Here is a 20,824-nt window from a genome sequence, read left to right on the forward strand (position 1 = left end):
GGAGTCCAGAGAATTCTATGGTGTGTCCAGTGGAGAGGAACACACAGAATTCCGCCCAGTGCCCAGTGACTGCCCTGAGCCCAGTGAGGGGTAATATGCTACAGCCAGGGAAGAGGCTGTGAAATTACCTCAGCCATCCAAAAGGTAGTATCTGTCAAGTTTTATGCCATGCTCTGCAAAATCCCCCTTGAAGTGCAGAGCTGTACCCACTGAGATGTCCAACATGGTGCTAAATATAATGCCTAGTGCCCAACAAGTGCCCATTTGATGGCTTGCATGGAACCCAATGAATGGCCTTCAGAGAGTGACACACCTCGGAAGTTTCTCTCCTGCTCACAAACCCTCTTGGCAGTGTCCTATGACTACCCCATTTGGCCTCCTGATGACCAGAACCCCACTGCCAGCCTCTCCAAAGCCCCCTATGGTCTTTAAAAAGCCACATAAAATCATCTTTAAAAAAAAGACACTGGGTCATATATACAACTAATGAATCGTTGAACACTACAACAAAAACTTATGATATACTATATGCTGACTAACTGAACATGATTAAAAAAGAAGAAGAAGAAGAATTGAGATCAAAATAGAAGGAGGAAAAAAAAAAAAAAAACAAGCAATTTGTTCCAAATCTGAAGACAGACAAGAAAATATAAAACCCCAAACACCCAGGTAACAAGCTTTAGTTTTATTTTGAGGTTCTTTTTTACAGTGTTTTAAAAATAGCATGTCATTAAAAAAAATAAAAAGTACTGATAAAATAGTTTTAAAAGGTTAAAATAGGAAAGAGGAAAAATTTTAAAAATTGAATAAGAAAAAAATAAAATTTAAAAAATTTAAAAAAAATAGCATGTCATAAATACTTGTAAAACAGAACAATATAAGCAAATAGTAGAGAAGTCTTTTAAGTATAAAGTGAGATACCTCTTTCCTTTTCTCTCCCTCCCATCTCCCATCAACACTTTATCTGGAATTAGCCACTGTTCACTTGGTTTGTGTCTTTTCAGATATGCTCCATGCATTATTCAAACATACGTACTCAACACACGAAATTCTTTTTTTTGCACACAGGATATTACTGATTCATTCTTCTGAAGCATGTTTTTTCCACATGATTTAATGGGGTAACTTTTTCATATCTGTACATGTTTACTTCATCATTTCTGATTCTTATTTAACCAGTCCTCTGCTGATGGCATTTAAATCATTTCCACTTTTTCACTGTTACAAACAACACTGCAATTAACATCCTTTAAATGTTGATAATATTGCAAAATCACTCTCTAAAAAGATTATAGCAATTTATACTTCTTAATGACAAATGCAACAGAAATCTTTCTGTTGCTTCTGGAAAATCCTCAATTGACTCCATTTTAAAAGTTCCAGGTATAATTTCAAGTTTCAGGTTCAGAATGGGAGTGTTCATTCTCGCTGGGCTTCAGCATTGTCCTGACGCCTTGCAACACGGAAGCTGGAATCCAGTCCTTGGCACTCTCTCTCAGCCCCAGTGTCCTGCACCTCCCGGGTGCCAGCAGCAAAGACCTGTCCTCAGTGTTCAGGAAACAGGCTTAGCTCATGTAGCCATCAGAGTCTGCAGTACTCCGCTGCCCCCAGGCCTTTCTCCAGAGACCCAGTGAGTCAGCAAGAGATAGAGACCATCTCTAATTCCTACAGAAGAGTCTTTCTGCATGTCTGACAAGCTCCTGTCCTCCCTGGATTTCCCTTCCTAGAATACAGCTCCTCTCTGCCCCTGCTCGCAGGCCTGCTGCCTCTTGCTCAGCCCAGCCTTAGCCCCAACATCTCCACCACTGCTAGCCACGATAAGGGTCTTGAGATGCCCACTGCCCTCTCACTTCTCCACCTGCTGCTTTGGATCAGAATTCACCTCATCCTCTAGAATTGGAAAATTTACTACTCTTTTACCATAGCTGCCCAGGCATCCCTCTGCCAGCCTGCACTCCCCTCTTTCCCACAGCACCAAGGCCTCACCTCACATTTCCTTTATTCGTTCAACAAATATTTATTATGTGCTATGAACATTTCCTACTAAATTGCACAATTCTGAAATAAATTGCATATACATCAACCTCTGTATTTCTATTGCAATATGGATGACAGGGTATTGAAATTTTATGAATTTATCACTATAGACTGGATATAGTTCAGTCTTTTTCCTGGAAGAGATGCTCCCCTAGGTAGTTACCATTAGAGTACTACAGTCCATCCCACTGACACGTTATAACTGCCAACATGTACTAAGTACTCACAAAGTGTTGATCTAAGAAGTGAACATCTGTTAATTAATTCTCACCAAAACAACCCTATGAAATAAGTGCTACAATCATCCCATTTTACAGATGAGTATCTGAGGCTAACTAAGTCATGTACAGAGCCAGTATCCAAACCCAGGCATCTGGCACCAGAACCAGCACCCTTAACCGCTATGACATTCCGCCTCCCCATAGTGCTTTTCTGCATCAGATCCTTGGACAGAAGTCCAAAAATTCATCAATGGCAACTCTGGGAAAGCCTGAAAGATGAAAGGTCCAGGACCTAAAATGAGAGCAACAGCTCTGGACTCTGGCCAATAGAACTCCTTAGCAAGCTGAGTGATCTGCAGGCAGTGGGCACCATTGTCTAGTATGTTCCAGGGATGTGATGAGAGAGATACATGGAGACCAGTACTGAGGACACAGAGCTGTCAGTTCTGTCCTGCTAATAAGAAATAGCCATTAATTTCTCTTCTTTCAGCTCCAGTAATCTCCAAGCTCCTCTGAGTGGTGGTGAAGATGTCACTGTGAGAAATAAGGGCAAGGATTGTGGTGTCAGAGTGTCTAGGTCCATCCAAATCTTCGCTCTACTAGTTCATAGGTATGTTACCTTGAGATAAGTTGCAAAAACATATCTGTGCCTCAATTTCCTGGCATATAAAATGGTATCAATAAATGTGAACTCTTTTAATACCATCCCAAAGGCTGACCAACCACTTGGGAGCAGCTGAGGCAGGGAATATAAAGCCACAACAGACATGTGCTTGTATGGGTGCTACACAAGGTACATTCAGAGTGGGGCAAGAAGGCAGCAGAACAGCATTCTGAGCAAAAAGAGCTGTATTAGTTTTCTTGGACTGTGAGGATAAAGCACCACAGGCTGGGCAGGTTAAGCAACAGAAAAATATCGTGTCTTGGTTCTGGAGGCTGGAAGTTCAAGATCAAGCTGTCAGCAGGGTTGGTTCCTTCAGAGAGCTGTGAGGGAAGGATTTGTTCCATTCCTCTCTGGTTTGCCTAGGTGGCTATCTTCTCCCTTTATTTATCCACATCATCTTCCCTCAAGGATTCTCTGTGTTCAAATCCCCCTTTTGTAAGGATACCATATTTGATTACGCCCACTTTAATGACATCATTTTTTATATTATAGGCTTATTTTTATAATTACAAACAAAATAAGAAAAACATTTTAAAAATAGTAAACAACCGTTATCTGAAAACTGCTGGTACAGTGTTGGAGTTCACAACAATTTTTTTTTAGATTTTATTTAAATTCAAGTTAGTTAACACATTAGTTTCAGAGATAGAATTTAGTAATTCACCAGTTGTATACAACACCCAGTGCTCATTACATCAAGTGTCCTTCCTTCTTAACGCCCATCATACGGTTATCCCTCCCCCCACTTATTTTCCCTCCAGCAACCCTCAGTTTGTTCTCTATAGTTAAGATTCTCTTATGGTTTGCCTCTCTGTTTTTATTTTACCTTATTTATCCTTCTCTTCCCCTATGCTCACCTGTTCTGTTTCTTAAATTCCACAAATGAGTGAAAATCATATGGTATTTGTCTTTCTCTGACTGGCTTATCTCACTTAGCATAATTCCCTCTAGTTCCACCCACGTCATTGCAAATGGCAAGATTTCATTATTTTTGATGGCTGAGTAATATTCCTGTGTGTGTGTGTGTGTGTGTGTGTGTGTGCGTGTGTGTGTGTGTGTATCACATCTTCTTCAATGGACATCTAGGCTCTTTCCATAGTCTGTCCCTAATTGTGGACATTGCTGCTACAAACACTAGGGTGCACGTATCCCTTCAAATCACTATTTCTATGAGACCAGGTTGACCTTGATCCCAAAACCAGACAAAGACCCCATTAAAAAAGAGAATTACAGACCAATATCCCTGATGAACATGGATGCAAAAATTCTCAATGATACACTAGGTAATTGGATCCAACAGTATATTAAAAGGATTATTCACCAAGACCAAGTGAGATTTATTCCTGGGCTGCAGGAGTGGTTCAATATCCACCAATCAATCAATGTGCTATACCACATTAAGAAAAGGAAGGATAAGAACCATAGGATTCTCTCAATAGATGCAGAAAAAGCATTTGACAAAATATAACATCCTTTGATAAAAACCCTCAAAAAAGTAGGGCTAGAAGAAACAGATCTCAACATCATAAAGCCCATATACAAAAGACCCACAGTTACTATCATAGTCAATAGGGAAAAACTGAGCACTTTTCCCCTAAGGTCATGAACACAGCAGGGATGCCCACTCCCAACACTGTTGTTCAACATACTACTGGAAGTCCTAGCCTCAGCAATCAGACAACAAAAGAAATAAAAGCATTGAAATTGGCAAGGAAGAAGTCAGACTTTCAGGATTTATAGATGACATGAAACTCTATGTAGGAAACCCAAAAGACTCCACTAAAACATTGCTAGAACTGATACAGGAATTCGGCAAAGTCACAGGATATAAAATCAATGCATAGACGTCTGTTGTGTTTCTATTCACGAATAAGGAAGCATCAGAAAGAGAAATCAAGGATGGCTACATATATATATAGTGGAATATATATATACCACATCTTCTCTATCCATTCATCTGTCAGTGGACATCTGGGCTCTTTCCATAGTTTGGCTCTTGTGGACATTGCTGCTTGACATTGGGATGCATGTGCCATTAAAAAAAAAATGAAATCTTGCCATTTGCAACGACATGGATGGAACTAGAGGGTATTATGCTAAGTGAAGTAAGTCAATCAGAAAGATAATTATCATATGGTCTCACTGATATATGGAATTTAAGAAACAAGACAGAGGATCACAGAGGAAAGAGGAATAAATGAAACAAGATGAAACCAGGGAGGGAAAAAAAACATTTAAGAGACTCTTTTTTCTTTTTTCTTAAGATTTTATTTATTTATTTGAGACAGACAGAGAGAGCATAACAGAAGAGCCAGAAGGAGAGGAAGAAGCAGACACCCCGCCAAGCAGTGAGTCTGACAGGGGACCCAGTCCCAGGACCCTGAGATCATGACCTGAGCTGAATGCAGATGCCCAACTGACTGAGCCACCCAGGCACCCCAAGAGACTCTTAATCTTAGGAAACAAACTGAGGGTTGCTGAAGGGGAGGGGGGTGAGGAATGGGGTGGCTGGGTGATGGACACTGGGGAGGGTATGTGTTATGGTAACCACTGGGTGTTACGTAAGACTGATGAATCACAGACCCGTGCTCCTAGAACAAATTTAATTTTTTTTTAAAAAATGAGCTGTAAATGAGCAAAATAAACCTTAGAAAAAAGAGACAAATCAAGGAATCAATCCCATTTACAATTGCACCAAAAACCGTTGAGATACCTAGGAATAAACCTAGCCAAAGAAGATTTGTACTCTGAAAACTATAGGGAATTTATGAAAGAAATTGAGGAAGACACAAAGAAGTGGAAAAACATTCCATGCTCGTGAATTAGAAGAACAAATATTGTTAAAATGTCTATACCATCGCAAGCAATCTACATATTCCTTTCAATCCCTATCAAAATAATACCAGCATTTCTCACAGAGCTAGATCAAACAATTCTAAAATTTGTATGGAGCCAGAAAAGACACCAAAATAGCCAAAGTAATGTTGAAAAAGAAAACCAAAGTTGGTGGCATCACAATTCCTAGACTTCAAGTTCTATTACAAAGCTATAATCAAGACAGTATGGTAACTGGCGGAAAAACAGACATATAGATCAATGGAGCAGAATAGAGAGCCCAGAAATGGACCCTCAACTCTATGGTCAACTAACCTTCAACAAAGCAGAAAAGAATGTCCAGTGGAAAACAGACTCTCTTAATGAACTCATTTTAATTTGATTACCCCTGAAATAAGATTACCCCCTCCATATAAGATCACGTTCGAAGGTACTAAGAGCCAGGGCTTCCACATATGAATTTTCAGGTGACATAATTCAACCCATAACAATCACTAGTGAAAAGAGTTACCATTTACTGGACAACTATCATGAGTCAAACACATGACAAACTCTGATTCTTAAAAACCCGCAGCAAATCTTAAGGTGTCCACTAAGAAAATCGAAAATCAGGGAGTCCTAGTGACTTGCCCAAGATTATACAGCTAGTCATCAGTGGAGCCAAGATTTGGATCAGGACTACCTGACTCCAAACCCAAACTCTTTAGATGCCATATAACTATGTCCTTTTTAGCTGGTTCCTAACTTGCCAGTGACTTGGGATCATTTCTTTGAAGATACAAGGGCTTATCTAATCTCTGTGGCTCCCTCTGGAGCTGCCCTGCATGGAAGGGGATTGGTTCTGTTCACATACAGATCCACGGGGACTCCAGAAAATCACAGGCTAGCAGAGCAGGAAGAAACTTCTGGTGTGATCTAGTCCAACCCCTCCTTTACAGATGAAGAATGAGCTACATACACAAGATCACACAGGCAGCACCGCCTTACTGGAAGAAATTGTGAGCTTTGCTGGCTGATCTCATTTATTAAGCAAATTGTCTAACAGATTTGAGCCATTTATATAAAATCATGAGATTAGTCATTTTTAATCAAATAGAGTGTGACACAGTATGAAATAGCCAAGGACAGGTCTGTCATACAAACGTCCCACAGTTTTAATTACCAAATGGGCAGCCCCTCACATTTATCACTAGAAGCATTTAACTTCTTATACAACTTGTTTTCTATGCCAATACTTTGAATAGTAAGAAATCAGGAAAAAGGTCATCGGTTCCTGTCATGGGAATTATTATACGAAAAAGGAAAAATGCATCAAAATTCCACATCCCTTCTCCAGACTAAAAGTGTGGTGTTCCTCTGCCGTAGCATCCATCTTCCCTCAATCAGCAGCTCTAGGGCACAACCACCTGGCCAGCATCTGGGGCAAATGTCCTCTGCCGTGCTGCCGTCCTCTGTCCCCAAGTACAGCCCAAGTTTCTCCACAACATTAATCAGGCAGAAAGTCAGGAGAACTGAGATAGAAGCTCGACTGCAGGCTGGTATGACAGGTATGATTCCAGAAAAACAGTCAAAGACCTAGCAGCTCTGGACACGACTCTGCCTGTGAGAAACAGGACAGCCTTGGGCACATTCCTTAAGCCTTCGAAAACTTAATTTCCTCATCTTTAAAATGAGAGAAATAGTTGCCTGTGTCATAGGTTGTGAAGACTGAACACCACAACTGTTAAAATGCACACCACAAGACTTGTGGTGAATACAGCAGAATGTGTCAACTCGGCAAATCACACTATGTTGTACACCTAAAGCTAACGTAACCTCATGTGGCAACTCAAAAAAATAAATGTAAAAATAAAATGCACAGCACAGTGGCTGGCACGTAGTAGGGCCTTAAATTATTTTTTAATTGAAAGGGTATGGCAAATAATTTTCTTCCCTCTAAAACTGATCAGCAATCTGTTCTTTCCCTAATTCATATATAAATAAAGAAGAAATTGGGAGTATCACAGGCCCTCACGTGGCCAATCTTTGTTCTAATGCTGCCACCTGCTGCTGGATAGGCGGCATCCCATGCGGCTATTTCCTGGGGATACACTGAAACACATAAGGGACCATATGGGGGTGCATCCAGACAAGGCCTCCCCAGCACACTTCTCTCCATTGCTATCGTTCAGATCTGAAACATGCACATACCTGATTTATCTGGTCCCAGGATTACAGCCCTATTTCCATGACAGGAGGGGCTTTTCAAACAGAGGATGACATTTTCCTAGTAGGTAACACATTTCCAGCATTAGGAACATTAGGATAGCCAAGACCTGAGCCGCACCAGAAGTCAAAAAGTATGCAGCCTGCAGACACATTTCACTGAACCTAAATAATGTTGCCTGTGAACCACACTGTGGTTCATAAATTCAAATTAGCCACCAATGCTTTAAATATCAGATTTCACCTGAAAAATATGCATTTTCAGATTATTTTGTCCCTAAATCCCAATAACAGAGACTTACACAGAATAAGAGAAACACTAGAGAAAGACTCTGGGTGGCTAAGTGGGTTAAAGCCTCTGCCTTTGGCTCAGGTCATGATCCCAGGGTCCTGGGATGGAGCCCCGCATCGGACTCTCTGCTCAGCAGGGAGCCTACTTCCTCCAATCTCTCTCTCTCTTTGCCTACTTTTGATCTCTATCTGTCAAATAAGTAAATAAAATCTTTAAAAAAAAAGAAAGAAAGACTGATTTTTACCTTCAAGTAATAATAATAATTAGTAACTACCAAGAAAACCATACTTGTTAAAAATAAGGGCCAGAAAGAAAATTCACAATAACATAGGTTATAGTCAGTCCAGCTAGATAGGAAGAAAATGCTAATTATTGAGTCTTTGTCAAAAAATATTGATGGAAAAACTTCATCTTAATAAAGTATTTTCAGTAAAATAAAAATTTTAATTGGAAAAAATAAGTAAATGTTTTGTGTAAGAAATTGCTGAAAAATTATATTGGCTTAACCATCTGCCCTCCCTCCAATACCATAGAAAACCCATCTTGAGAGCCTAGTATGCATCTGTAGATGTCTGTATATTTCTCCATATTATAATCTCACATACTCACATTCACATTGGCAAAGGCTTTTCATTCTTTTGTAAAAACCCAACTATATTATATACATTTCCTGTCATCTTTTTTTTCTCATTTAACAATATCTTTAAAAAATCCTTTCAAATCAGAATGGGTTCATTTGTATTAAAAAATATATATAAAACAATGAGGGGTGCCTAGGTAGCTCAGTTGGTTGAGCTTCTGCCTCTTGATTTCAGCTCAGGTCATGATCTCAGTGACCTGGGATCCAGCCCCAGTTCAGGCTCCCCACTCATCAGGTAGTCTGCTTGTCTCCCTCTTCCCTTTTCCCTGCTCATACTTTCTCTCTCTCTTAAATAAACAATGAATCATGGAACATACATAAAAAACTAATGAAGTACTGTATGGTGACTAGCATAACATAACAAATTTTTAAAGCTTAAATAAATAAATAAATCTTTAGGGGAAAAAAGTCAGTGAGAGCAACTGCCAGGTTGAAGAAAAGACATATTTTTATTTTTAAAAGAAATTGCCAGACTACTTTGCAGAAGGACTGAAATAATTCATCTTTCCCTTGGCAAAGTACGTTGAATACCTCCTTGCCTATAACCCAACAGTAGCTGGCATTATTACTTCTTTCCACCAGCCCAGTAGAGGTAAAGATTAATCTCATTATTATTTTAATTTGCATTTCTCTAACTTCTAATTAGATTGAGCACCTTTTCATATGTTTGCTGGCAAAAGGCTTTGCTCTTCCACAAAATGCCTGTTTATCTGACTTAGTCATGTTTTACTGGGTAGTCTGTCTTTTGTTTCCATTTGTAAGATTTGTTGGTATTTTCATTACAAATTATATACCTATTATCTGCATGATAATCATTTTCTTTCCAAATCAGTCATTTGTCTACAGACTTCTGCCACACAGAAGTGTGAATTTATATATAAATAAATATGATTAAACTTCTGGTTAAAGGGGTATTTTCCCATTATTCCCAATTATTGGGAATGTAGCCTCCCAGATTATCTTGCAAGACATTATTATATATTTTTTTATATTTAGTATTTATATATATTTTTTTTGATCCAAGTTTGTCTTCCAAATAGATAACCAGTTTTGCCAGGACCATTCATTATAGAATATATCCTTTCCCCACTGAACTAAACTAGCAACTTTCTAACGTAGAAGAAGCTTATATAGTCTAGGATCTATCTCCAGAATCTTTATTCTGTTTTATTGATCTAGTTACCTATTCTTACGTCAATGTAATATTTAATTTATAGTATGTTCTAATATCTTATAAACCCTCTCTCACTAGTCTTACCATATTTTTCTGAGCCATTTTTGGGCATTGATTCTTCTGTATTCTCCCCACCTCAAAGCCCCTGGGATCCTAATAAGAATTGCCTTAGCTTTACATATTAATTTTAGAAGAATTGACCATTTTAAGTTGTCTTTCTGAGCAGACAGCCACATGCAGGGCTCAATCCCAGGACCCTGAGATCATGACCTGAGCCAAAGGCAGAAGCTTTAACCCACTGAGCCACCCAGATGCCCCTGTTAATGTTTTATTTAGAAATGTTGCACCTAGGGGCGCCTGGGTGGCTCAGTGGTTTGGGCTGCTGCCTTTGGCTCGGGTCATGATCTCAGGGTCCTGGGATCGAGCCCCGCATCGGGCTCCCTGCTCCGCAGGAAGCCTGCTTCCCTCTCTCTCTCTCTGCCTGCCTCTCTGCCTACTTGTGATCTCCGTCTTTCAAATAAATAAATAAAATCTTTAAAAAAAAAAAAAAAAAAAAAGAAATGTTGCACCTATATTCATGTGATCATTGTCTATGACCTAGTTTATAAACATCTGAATTGTCCTTTAAAAAGGAAAAAAACAGGGGTGCCTGGGTGGCTCAGTGGGTTAAAACCTCTGCCTTTGGCTCAGGTCATGATCTCAGGGTCCTGGGCTCAAGCCCTGCATGGGGCTCTGCTCAGCAGAGAGACTGCTTCCACTCCTTCTTTCTCTGCCTGCCTCTCTGCCTACTTGTGATCTCTGTCTGTCAAATAAATAAGTAAACATCTTTTTTAAAAAATGAAAAAACAATTGTGACTCTGTCTGGGCCTGCTGTCTTCTTCAGTCATAGCCTTTTAATCACCTTTCCAACATGTTATATAGTAACTAGTACATTCATATTTTCTACTTCAGCTTATTTCCTTGGGGGATTTATATTTGGGGAGGAAATCCACCTTTTTTTTCTGCTTTCAAACATACTGCCATAGAAGCACAGGTAGTATTCCTTACAATTATTTTAATCTCTTTTCATTTCAATTTTACATACTTTTTGTTCTCCGTTTTTTTTCTTTAATCATGAACTCTAATCTGTTCATGGGTTTGAACTCTAGTCTTTCTGTTTCCAGCCCCAGGGCTCATGACCTTGCTCCATACTATATACCCTTAAGGTTAAATTTGGTTGAATCTATAAATGTAAATCATTTTGACTGAGTTGACTGAAAAGATTAGTCAAGTGCAGAAATTAGATTTTTATGAAGTTTAAATTATCCCAATTTTTCCTTAAAATAGCTATCTTGGTACAAATAGAATCAGAAATAATATATTCACGCTTTGCAAAATCTTGGAGAATTTGAATTGTCTTCAATTAGCAAGGAGACCTCTTGTTTTCCTTCGTTATAAAATTGGTTTTTGACCAGGACCAATAATTTTCATGGAAGAAAGCAAAATCCTCTTTATCTGAGACTATAAATGTTATTTAATTCTTGAAAGTGGTATTCAAACTAACATGAGATTTCTTTCAGTTTAATAAAATACTACCTAATTAGGAAGAAGCTTTACTTCTATCTCGAGGGATATATTAATATCATTAAAAAGAACATATGGTTGAGAAAGTTGTATGTACATTTATAATTTTGTTCCCTTCTGAATATGAAACACTATTTAATTAAGATTATTACTATCTTTAAAGCTTTTTTCTCAAAGGAAATGTTCTTCATTCTAAGCTACATATCTTCTTTTGGGGGAAAAAAAGCTTTTTAAGAAATCCTGAAATTCTACAAATAGATACACTCTGGTTGTATCCAAAGGGCGACTCTCTTCCTCCCTCCCTCATTATATTTCTATAGAAAATATCAATCAGGGCTGATTTTTCATGAGAAAACTAGAGAGATAAACCAATTCTCCATATAATTCAGGCAAAAACAAAAGAAAAGAGCATAGGGCCTGGCAGAAGGGTACAGAAAAGACCATCTTCTGGACTTAAATACAGACTCAGACTATCATCCATCCATCCACCTTGCTTTCTCCTCATTTGAAACATCTTGTCTTCCCCCATGGTCAATCTACTTCAATTTATCCCATGTTCCTCTGTTTTACCTCTATCTTAGGGATCCGCTTTCTTATTTTCTTGCCCTATGTATAATCTGATCTCTGCCTAAACAATTCTTCCAAAGCCCACTTTCCCTGTTATGAGTTTAACTGCATACCAACAAAATTCATATGTTGAGGCCCTAAATCCAGTAGCTCAGTATGTGACATTATTTGGAAATTTGGAAATAAGGCCATCACAGATATAATTAGTTAAGATGAAGTCATACTGGAGTAAGGAGGCCCCCAATCCAATATGACTGTGTCCTTATTATGAAAAGGAAATCTGGCACAGACATATACACAGGGAGAGTGCCATGTGATTTACAAAGGCAGGGATCAGAACATGCCAAGGAATGCCAAGATGGCCAGCAAACTACCCTCAACTAGGGGAGAGGCATGGAACATATTTGTCTTTATACTCTCTGAAGGAACCAACTCCATCAACATCTTGATCTCAGACTCCTAATCTCGAGAAGTATGAGAAAATACCTATTATTTAAGTCACCCAATCCATGGTACTTTGTTACAGAAGCCCTAGCAAACTAACATATTCCCCCAAATGTAATGGTATTTGCTCTACACTCAACCATGTTAATTGGTTAACAGCGGTCACCAAGTCCTTGTAAAATTCTCTCCTAACACTGCAAAACTATAGTCACCTTAATGAATTCACCTTAATGAATCCTCACATCTACTCTGAGAAAAATGCTATCCTCTATCGCATTGTAAATGAGGAAACTGAGGCTTAGAAAGATTCAATATCTTGGGGCACCTGGGTAGCTCAGTGGGTTAAGCCTCTGCCTTCGGCTCAGGTCCCGATCCCAGGATCCCCTGGGATCAAGCCCTGCATCGGGCTCTCTGCTCAGCAGAGAACCTGCTTCCACTCAATCTCTGCCTGCCTCTCTGCCTACTGTGATCTCTCTGTCAAATAAATAAAACAAAATATTTAAAATAAAAGAAAGTAAAAGAAAGAAAGGTTCAATATCTTGCCTGCAAAGAGTATGAAACAGCTGAAATTCAGACTCGGGTGGGTCTGACTCTTGAGCACAGACTCACTCCCCTACTGCCTCTCACTGTTTCTCCACAGAGAACAGGTCTGTCTCTACCTGTCTCCAAAAACTTACAGAATTCTGCTGCTTTGTTTTCTCTCCAGTGCAAAAGAGCCTGTATTCTGTACCTCCAGAGCCATTTCCCTCCCATACTCCAAGTCTGAATTTCCACCTTGAACTCCTCTTGTCCAAAACCGAACCCTTCCTATATCCCTCCAAATATGCTTTGCCTTCGGTGCCCCCTGTTGACTCCTCTGCCATGCATTCTTAGAAACATCACAGCATTTTTTATTCACCTCTGCCCCCGGCCCCTTTTTATAATCAGTTTCCAAGTTGTGTTAATTTTACTCCTGAATGACTAAATTATCCACTTGTCTCCATTCCACCTGCCTGAACCACCCCCACATCGCCTCTGAACTTGCTTTATAGTCTATTTCTATTCATCTTGAATCACTTGAATCACTTCCTACCATCTTGAATCACTTCCTACCCTCTATTCCAGTGACTGGTCTACATGTCGTATATCCCCCACCAAACTATGAGCCCCTACAGGGTAGAAAATATGATTCATCTCGGAATTTGCCATAGCACTTAACACAGTATCTAGCATATGGCGGGTGCTTAGCTAGTATTGACTGGCTTAATTTGTAAATTCTCTAAGTAAATTAATATATTAACCAAACTGCCTATTAGACCATTTGAAATCCACAGAGCTCAGAGCAGCAAAACCGTGAAAGTAGATTCAAATCATCAAAATTGCCAAGAGATCTGATTCACCTGAGTCCCATTCTGATCTTGTCAAAATTTGTCATTAGGCACAGCAGTCCTACTTTTTTGTTCCTGTGGAACACTCCAGGCTAAACCATCCACTGGCACCAAAGTCCTTTTCTCATCATTCCCACCACACCCTGCAAGGTCAGAATATGTCATTATCCTTCATGTCTCAGTCTATGAGATGCTAGGTGGTACCTAAACCCCTTTGCAGTGATAATAACTCCTGCAGAAGTACTTTGAACTTGGCAGGTCACCCTGTTGTTACAAGCATTCCCATGCCCAGAGGCCACCACTAGGAGGCTCCAGCATGTCCCTGAAACCAGGCTGTTCAGCAAGTCTCCAGGAATGACTGGGGGAAAATTCCAAGTCTTAATTCCAATCTCCATATAAGGGAAAGCAGGGCAATCCCGATGACCACTCACCTCAGTATATAGCTGGATGTCCCAGGGCCTGATACAGAACAGGTGTTATCTTATCCCTGCATATTGGAGATTCCTGGTGTGGCAGTTATGTGGATGGCCCTTGCCTGCAAAACAGAAGAGAAGCATAAGATCTAATCATCTCACAAAGGGAAGAGAGGCTTTGAAGAGTGCAGCATTTCCCTCTCTCTCTCTCTCTTTTTTTTTTTTTTTTTTTTTTTTTTGGCTTTGGTCAACTAACTATGCATACGAAGAGCGTCTTGGTGCTACTGTTAGTGTTTATGGCACAAACACACATAACCAAGTACCCCTTCTAAAATGCTCAGTGATTGCAGCCTTTGACATTTTACATATATCAAAGGGATCAAAGGTTCTTGTGTATAAGTAGAAATCCAGACCCATGAAGTATTTCGTTCTTGGAATGACTGTAAAGAAAAAGGCAAGATCAACAACTTTATTTCCTTTACAAGCTTGATTTCAAGTGAGGTATGGCAACTAAAGTCATTCACAAATTTTTGTAAATTAATATTTAGCATAATCAGAGAGTTGCTTCTAAATTGTAGGAAGAATCAAAAACATCTGGCAAGTAATATATTCTACAAATTGAAAACACTTAAGTCAGTTTTCCAGTAAGCTCAGAAAAGGAACATTTGAGCACGCCTCTAAATTGTCTTAGCATTTATACATGCAAACTAAGGAAAATATTGTACATTGTGGGAAACATAAAAACAATATTTTAAAAGAAGAAATAATCTTTCGACAATTCCACAATATACTATATCATATCTATACTCACACTAATCAAAAGTATCTGTAAAATTTAATATAGCATGACTTTATTACAACACAGGAACCATGTACAAATAATATTTAAGCTCTTGAGCTTCCAAATAGTAAGCTTTGAGCCTTAAAAAAAAGCATTTGGAGTAATATAAACTTTACTGCTTAAACAAGAGCAAAAAAGGCTAGGTGATGTAATTGGGAACTTAAGCAATCATCTATTTGCACAAAAATACTCATATTTCTAAATTGCATAATGTTTTAGAATAAGCACAGTTTTAATAGCTAAGGATCAGACTCTAAGTTTTGTTTAAATAAGTATTTCTCATATGGTAAGGCTGTTGACAAGACATCAAAACTTTGGGGAAAAAATTAAAATATGGTCATTTTTACATTTGCCAAAATCCCTCTTTATAAACCACCAGTAAACAAATTTTTAACTATTCAGTTGTTTCTTATAAATAGATATAGTCCTACTGAGGATAACTGCATTTTTTAAAAACTTTTTTTCTGGAAAAGTAGACAACTAACACTATTTTCTATTCTTATTCAAAATGGATGTCAGTTAACATTGCCTTATGTAATTGTTGGTAACTCAGTATTAACATCCCAAGAAATTGCTGTTTGCCCCACTTCCCCAGCCCATTTTCTTCAATTTAAAGCAATAAAAAAATACTAAAATTCAAAATTACATGTGTGTACATGTGTGTGTATTATGCTGCAATTTTTTCTCGTATTTTTTTTTAAGATTTTATTTATTTATTTGACAGAGATCACAAGTAGGCAGAGAGGCAGGCAGAGAGAGAGGAGGAAGCAGGCTCCCTGCTGAGCAGAGAGCCCGATGCGGGACTCGATCCCAGGACCCTGAGATCATGACCTGAGCCAAAGGCAGTGTGGCTCAACCCACTGAGCCACCCAGGCGCCCTGTTTTTTGTTTGTTTGTTTTTTGTTTTTTGTTTTTTTTTTTTTTTTGAGAGAGAGAGAGAGAGATAGCAGGGGGAAGGGGCAGAGGGAAAGGGAGAGAGAAATCTTTTTTTTTTTTTTTTTAAGATTTTATTTATTTGACAGAGAGAGCGCAACAGGCTCTCTCTGTCAGGAGAGCAGGAGTGGGAAAAGGAGAAGCAGACTCCCCACTGAGCAGGGAGCCAGATGTGGGGCTTGGTTCCATCCCAGGGTCCTGGGATCCTGACCTGAGCTGAAGGCAGATGCTTAACTGACTGAGCCACCCAGGTGCCCTGGAAGAGAGAATCTTAAGCAGGCAGCAGACTCCACACCCAGGATTGAGCCCACAGGCTCGATCTCAAGACCCTGAGATCATGACCTGAGCCAAAAGCAGGAGTCGATGCTTAACCGACTGAGCCACCCAGATGACCCTAGATTTTTAATTTTTTTAATTAAAAAAAAAAACACTGAAATATGAAAATTTAAAAACTCTGCTTTAAATTGGATTTGCTCATATTCCTGCATAATTTCTAGGGTGAAACTTTTGTCCTGGTTATTTTCACTCACAGCTTTCTGGGAATATTTGTATCATGGTCCCCTTTTAAGAAGAATGATTAATTCCACCTTGTCATTAAGTCACTATACCCTCATCTTCATTATTATCTTCTACAAGGCACACCCTACTTCCATCCCTAAAATGTTTGGGAGTTGCTAAAGACAAATAATTGCAGGGACTACTCTGACACCTAGGGAAAAGTGTCAAAAAAAAAAAAGTCTTTTGAATTAGAGCTCTTGACTATGATCAAAACTGTTGCCTATTTTTCTAGTACTTGATGTGCCTGTTTGAGAAACCTGCTTATCTTTCAGACTCTCCACCCAAATTTATCTTCTGAGTTACATGTTTTCAATTGCAGCACAGATGGACAGGATGACAAAGGAAGCTCTATGCTACAGGGACAGCTGTTTATTTCAGGGATGGCAACTCACAATACAAGGCCCACAATGATTTCCTTTGTGTGCGCTTTTCTGTTTTTTGGAATCTGCTAGGATCCTATCATCAAAATAATATGAAGCAGTTTGAAGATCTTCATTGCAATTCTCCCTACAAGTGCGGGCTATCTGGTGTTTGCTGGGTTCACCCTGACAGGCCCACATATATACTTACACAACTCTTTTGGTCTTGGCTTGATTTACTTTCCTGGGGAGAGATGGGGTTTCTGTAAAATGTTTTATCAGTTATGTCTGACAACGGGTCTTGCGGAAGACTTTTTAGATGTGTTTTTCTTGTCTTCTTTCCTTTTCGTCAATAATGACAAGAATAAAGATGAAAGAGAAAAGGCTTGATCCTGATGAGTGACATCTTTGGTTGACTTGATGTTGCCTACACACTTTTGTCACGTTTAGAATGTTTGTTTTTAAGAGTTGTATTCTTTTGACAAGACAAGGTATGAAAATATATGAGATGTTTTTCAAAATATTCCAAAATGATGTGTTCTGAATTTTCCTTTACAGCAGTCAGTTTTCAAGCTGGTACATTGCAACTAGTGGTACTTAAGACATATGATAGTAAGCTCCATTCACCCACATTTAAGTCACCACTATCTGCACATAAACCAATGCCAGGTGTTATCTATGGTCATACCTCAAGAAGGTTCATTGGAGAAGGGGAGATACAGGTCCTCAAAAACAAAAAAATGAAGCCACTATAAGAACAAGTACATATTAGGTGGTCAGACTGAAGATGGTTGTATCTAAGAGTAAGTATGCAATAAATATTCTTTTAGTACTATTACACATAGTACATATTACAATAATTTGATTTCAGTACAAGTAGTACTGGATATGTTTAGCAACACTGTAAGACAATTCAGCTATAACGGGTAGTGACTTGATGTACTTTGGGTAGAAATGATTACTTTCTTAAGCCTGTGCTCCCTAAACAAAGTACAGGCAGCGATTTGATTTTTAAGCAGGAAAAAAAGTTTGTTTCCAACTTGCCAATGTAGTGAAGTTTAAAGAAGAGACTGTTTCTGTTTGGTAAAGCAAATCAAAGAGGTATGTAATGTTTTGAGTGAGATAGCAGAGGAGCAAAGATAAAACTTCGTCTGGGGATCATGCTTCTAAGAAGAAATATCTTTTTAAACTAGACACATCAAATCACCAAAAATTAAAGGTGCCAATTTATAATAACAGCTGTATTCATCTAATAATATGTCATAAAACCAACAAATCCATGCTCTGCTGGAAGGTACTAGCAAATATCTACATAAAGTCTCCCCTCAGACTTGCATATTATCTAGAATAGTAATTTACACTTGTATGGTGTTTCTGCTTTCAAATGTTTTCACACCCCATATCAATAACAATGAAAAAGGGTGTTATATGATGTGCCAGATACAGCTGTAATGTAAACTGAGAGGGAAAATGTCTGGTCCATTAGGCAGCAGTTGCAGGCACGACAGCTTTGCCTTTTGTATACTGTATTATGTGAAGATAAACTCAAACTATGAAGCTGGACTCCAATCAAAACAAAATCAAAGAAGGCTGGCAAAACCACCTAAAAGCCAAGGCAAGAGAAGCATATTGGATATGTGAATCAAATGTCTCCCTACTGACTTACACAAGAAGAGGAAAGGAATAAAAATAGAACACAGGTCTAGATTCCACTGGTTAATTTAAATTGCTTGTCATTTCATCTTTAAATCTGTCACGCTGACTGATCAGGGTTGGCAACAAGGAAATCGAGTGCGGCTTGTAGAAAGGACCTAGTAGGAAAAAGAGAAAAAGCTGTGTACCAATATACTCACTAAACCACATGGCAAAGCTAAACATAATGACCCCAGCAAACAAAACAAACTGTGAAGTGGCTAAGGCAGTCTTCCTCTCTGTCTCCTTTCTTGGGCTATTTTTCACCTTGTCTACTACCACCCTTTTATAATTTATTAGTCCCCCCAGTTAACAGTCATACTCCCCAACCCTCTACTCTCGGGCCTTGGAAACAAGAAAAATGCTTCAGTGTGAGTCAACTGAGGTCAAATATTCTCAACCAAAATGTAACATATAATATCAGGTATTTGGAAGTGACTTTAGAAGTCTTTTTCCCCTAATTTTTCACCCTCCGCATCAGTTCTCCTATAATAATCTCCACACATGGAATCCAGCCTGAGTAAACACCTCCCCTGATTGTAAATCAAGGCTTCCTGGGGGCAGCCCATTCCATTTCTGGACTGCTCTAACTATTAAAAGGTTTTCAGTCATGCTAAACAAAATTAGCCCCCTACAGTTTCTCCTCACTTGAGAAATATAAAACGAGTCCTTCTCCTCCTGGCAGCCTTTCGCTTTACTTGAAGACATCTGTCACCTCCCCCACTGAGTACCATGTCCCTGCAGTTCAAATAGGCCCAACTGCTCCTCATATGACATGATTTATAGGCTCTTAACCATCTCGCTCATCCTCTCTTGGACATGCTGCAGTTCAATCAAGTCCCTCTTCGAAAGTGTGGAAGACAATATTGCAGGGAGTCCCTCTTACCCAGAATGAAAGAAAATATTGTAGGAAGGGCCTAAATATGGAATGAAAGCCTTTATCTGCCATTTAAAAAATTGCAGGCACCAAGGATAGAATGAACAAGAAAGGGGTTCCGATTATTATTATTATCAGACTGCGGGGAGCATGGCAGGAAGGTGGGAAAGAGAGTTCGCCATGCTTTTCATTCGGTGATTCTGTCACTGGATTTTACTAGGCAAATGAGAACCAGATGAGTGCAATGCTCTCTGCTAGGGATTTCTAGAAAAACAAATGAGTAAGAAACATCCTTTGAAAGAATCCCACAAACCCAGCCTCTGCCCCCTGATCCCCTCCTGTTCATGCAGATCACAATCACACAGGTCTTTTTCAAGAGGCAGCCTTGAATTACTCATCCAGGTCAGAGCACCTGGGGCGAGGAGCGAAAAGGCCTTCTCAGGAAGATGAGCTTGACCTGACCCCAGCAAAGGCGTTAACGTCTGTCCTTTTGGACCACAGAAGTATTTACTAAGCTTGCATCACTGGTCCCATGGACACTCTCAACCCAAGCCTAGCTCTGTACACCATACTCCCACTCCCCAGACCGAGAGCACTTGCCCCTTCTCATAAACAGCCTTCTCCTCCTTGGTGGGCCCAGATCCCCTGATACTATCCATCTATTATCCATTCTCCCTGAGCCTGAGGGGGGCTCCCCCAGTTCCTGCTGCCCGGCAGCTCCTGAGCACGGGTTAGTCTACCCGTCAGAGCCCCGAACACCTTGCATTCTCTTTGCCCTCGTCACTGTTTGCAGCCACCTATAAGGCCACACACACTGAGGCTGTTCAGCTAGACCAGACAGTGACGGAATCCAGAACTGAAAGCCCTGCGGATCATTCGTTCTACAGCTGACAATCATCCGGGAAACCCAGAAAGTTAGCCGACCCCTGTGAGGTAACAGGAGGGACCCTCGTGATAGAGTGTTTATTATCCTGATTTCCGGCTCAGGGCTCCTTCTGAGGGAGGACGTTTTTAAAATCTAAACACTTTCTGTGGATTTGAAGAATCAGCCTGGGAGTGGACGTGACTCTGTCTCGTCCTCTTAACATTTTAAGTCAGAAGTCTGACAACTCGACGCCCACCACACCGCACAGAATCTGTTG

The 20,824-nt window shown here is 39.5% G+C and overlaps 1 long non-coding RNA gene across 5 annotated transcripts in view; it reads right to left on the bottom strand.

The window, feature by feature from the left end:
• LOC309840743 overlaps positions 1 to 17,463 on the bottom strand; it is a 125,824-nt gene extending 108,361 nt beyond the window's left edge. For 2 of the 5 annotated variants that reach the window (XR_014298770.1, XR_014298771.1), the window contains exons 1-2: positions 17,325 to 17,463; positions 14,441 to 14,544 (exon numbers count right to left, since the gene is read on the bottom strand). This is a non-coding gene — a long non-coding RNA (uncharacterized lncRNA). Of the gene's footprint in view, positions 1 to 979; positions 1,540 to 2,653; positions 2,793 to 7,159; positions 7,358 to 7,947; positions 8,024 to 14,440; positions 14,545 to 17,324 lie in introns of those variants that run through there. The other 3 variants (XR_014298774.1, XR_014298772.1, XR_014298773.1) reach the window with 3 other exon arrangements.
• Between the last annotated feature and the right edge of the window lie 3,361 nt (positions 17,464 to 20,824).

This window comes from Mustela nivalis (genome assembly GCF_964662115.1).
Source record: "Mustela nivalis genome assembly, chromosome: 9".
Taxonomy (NCBI): Eukaryota; Metazoa; Chordata; class Mammalia; order Carnivora; family Mustelidae; genus Mustela; species Mustela nivalis.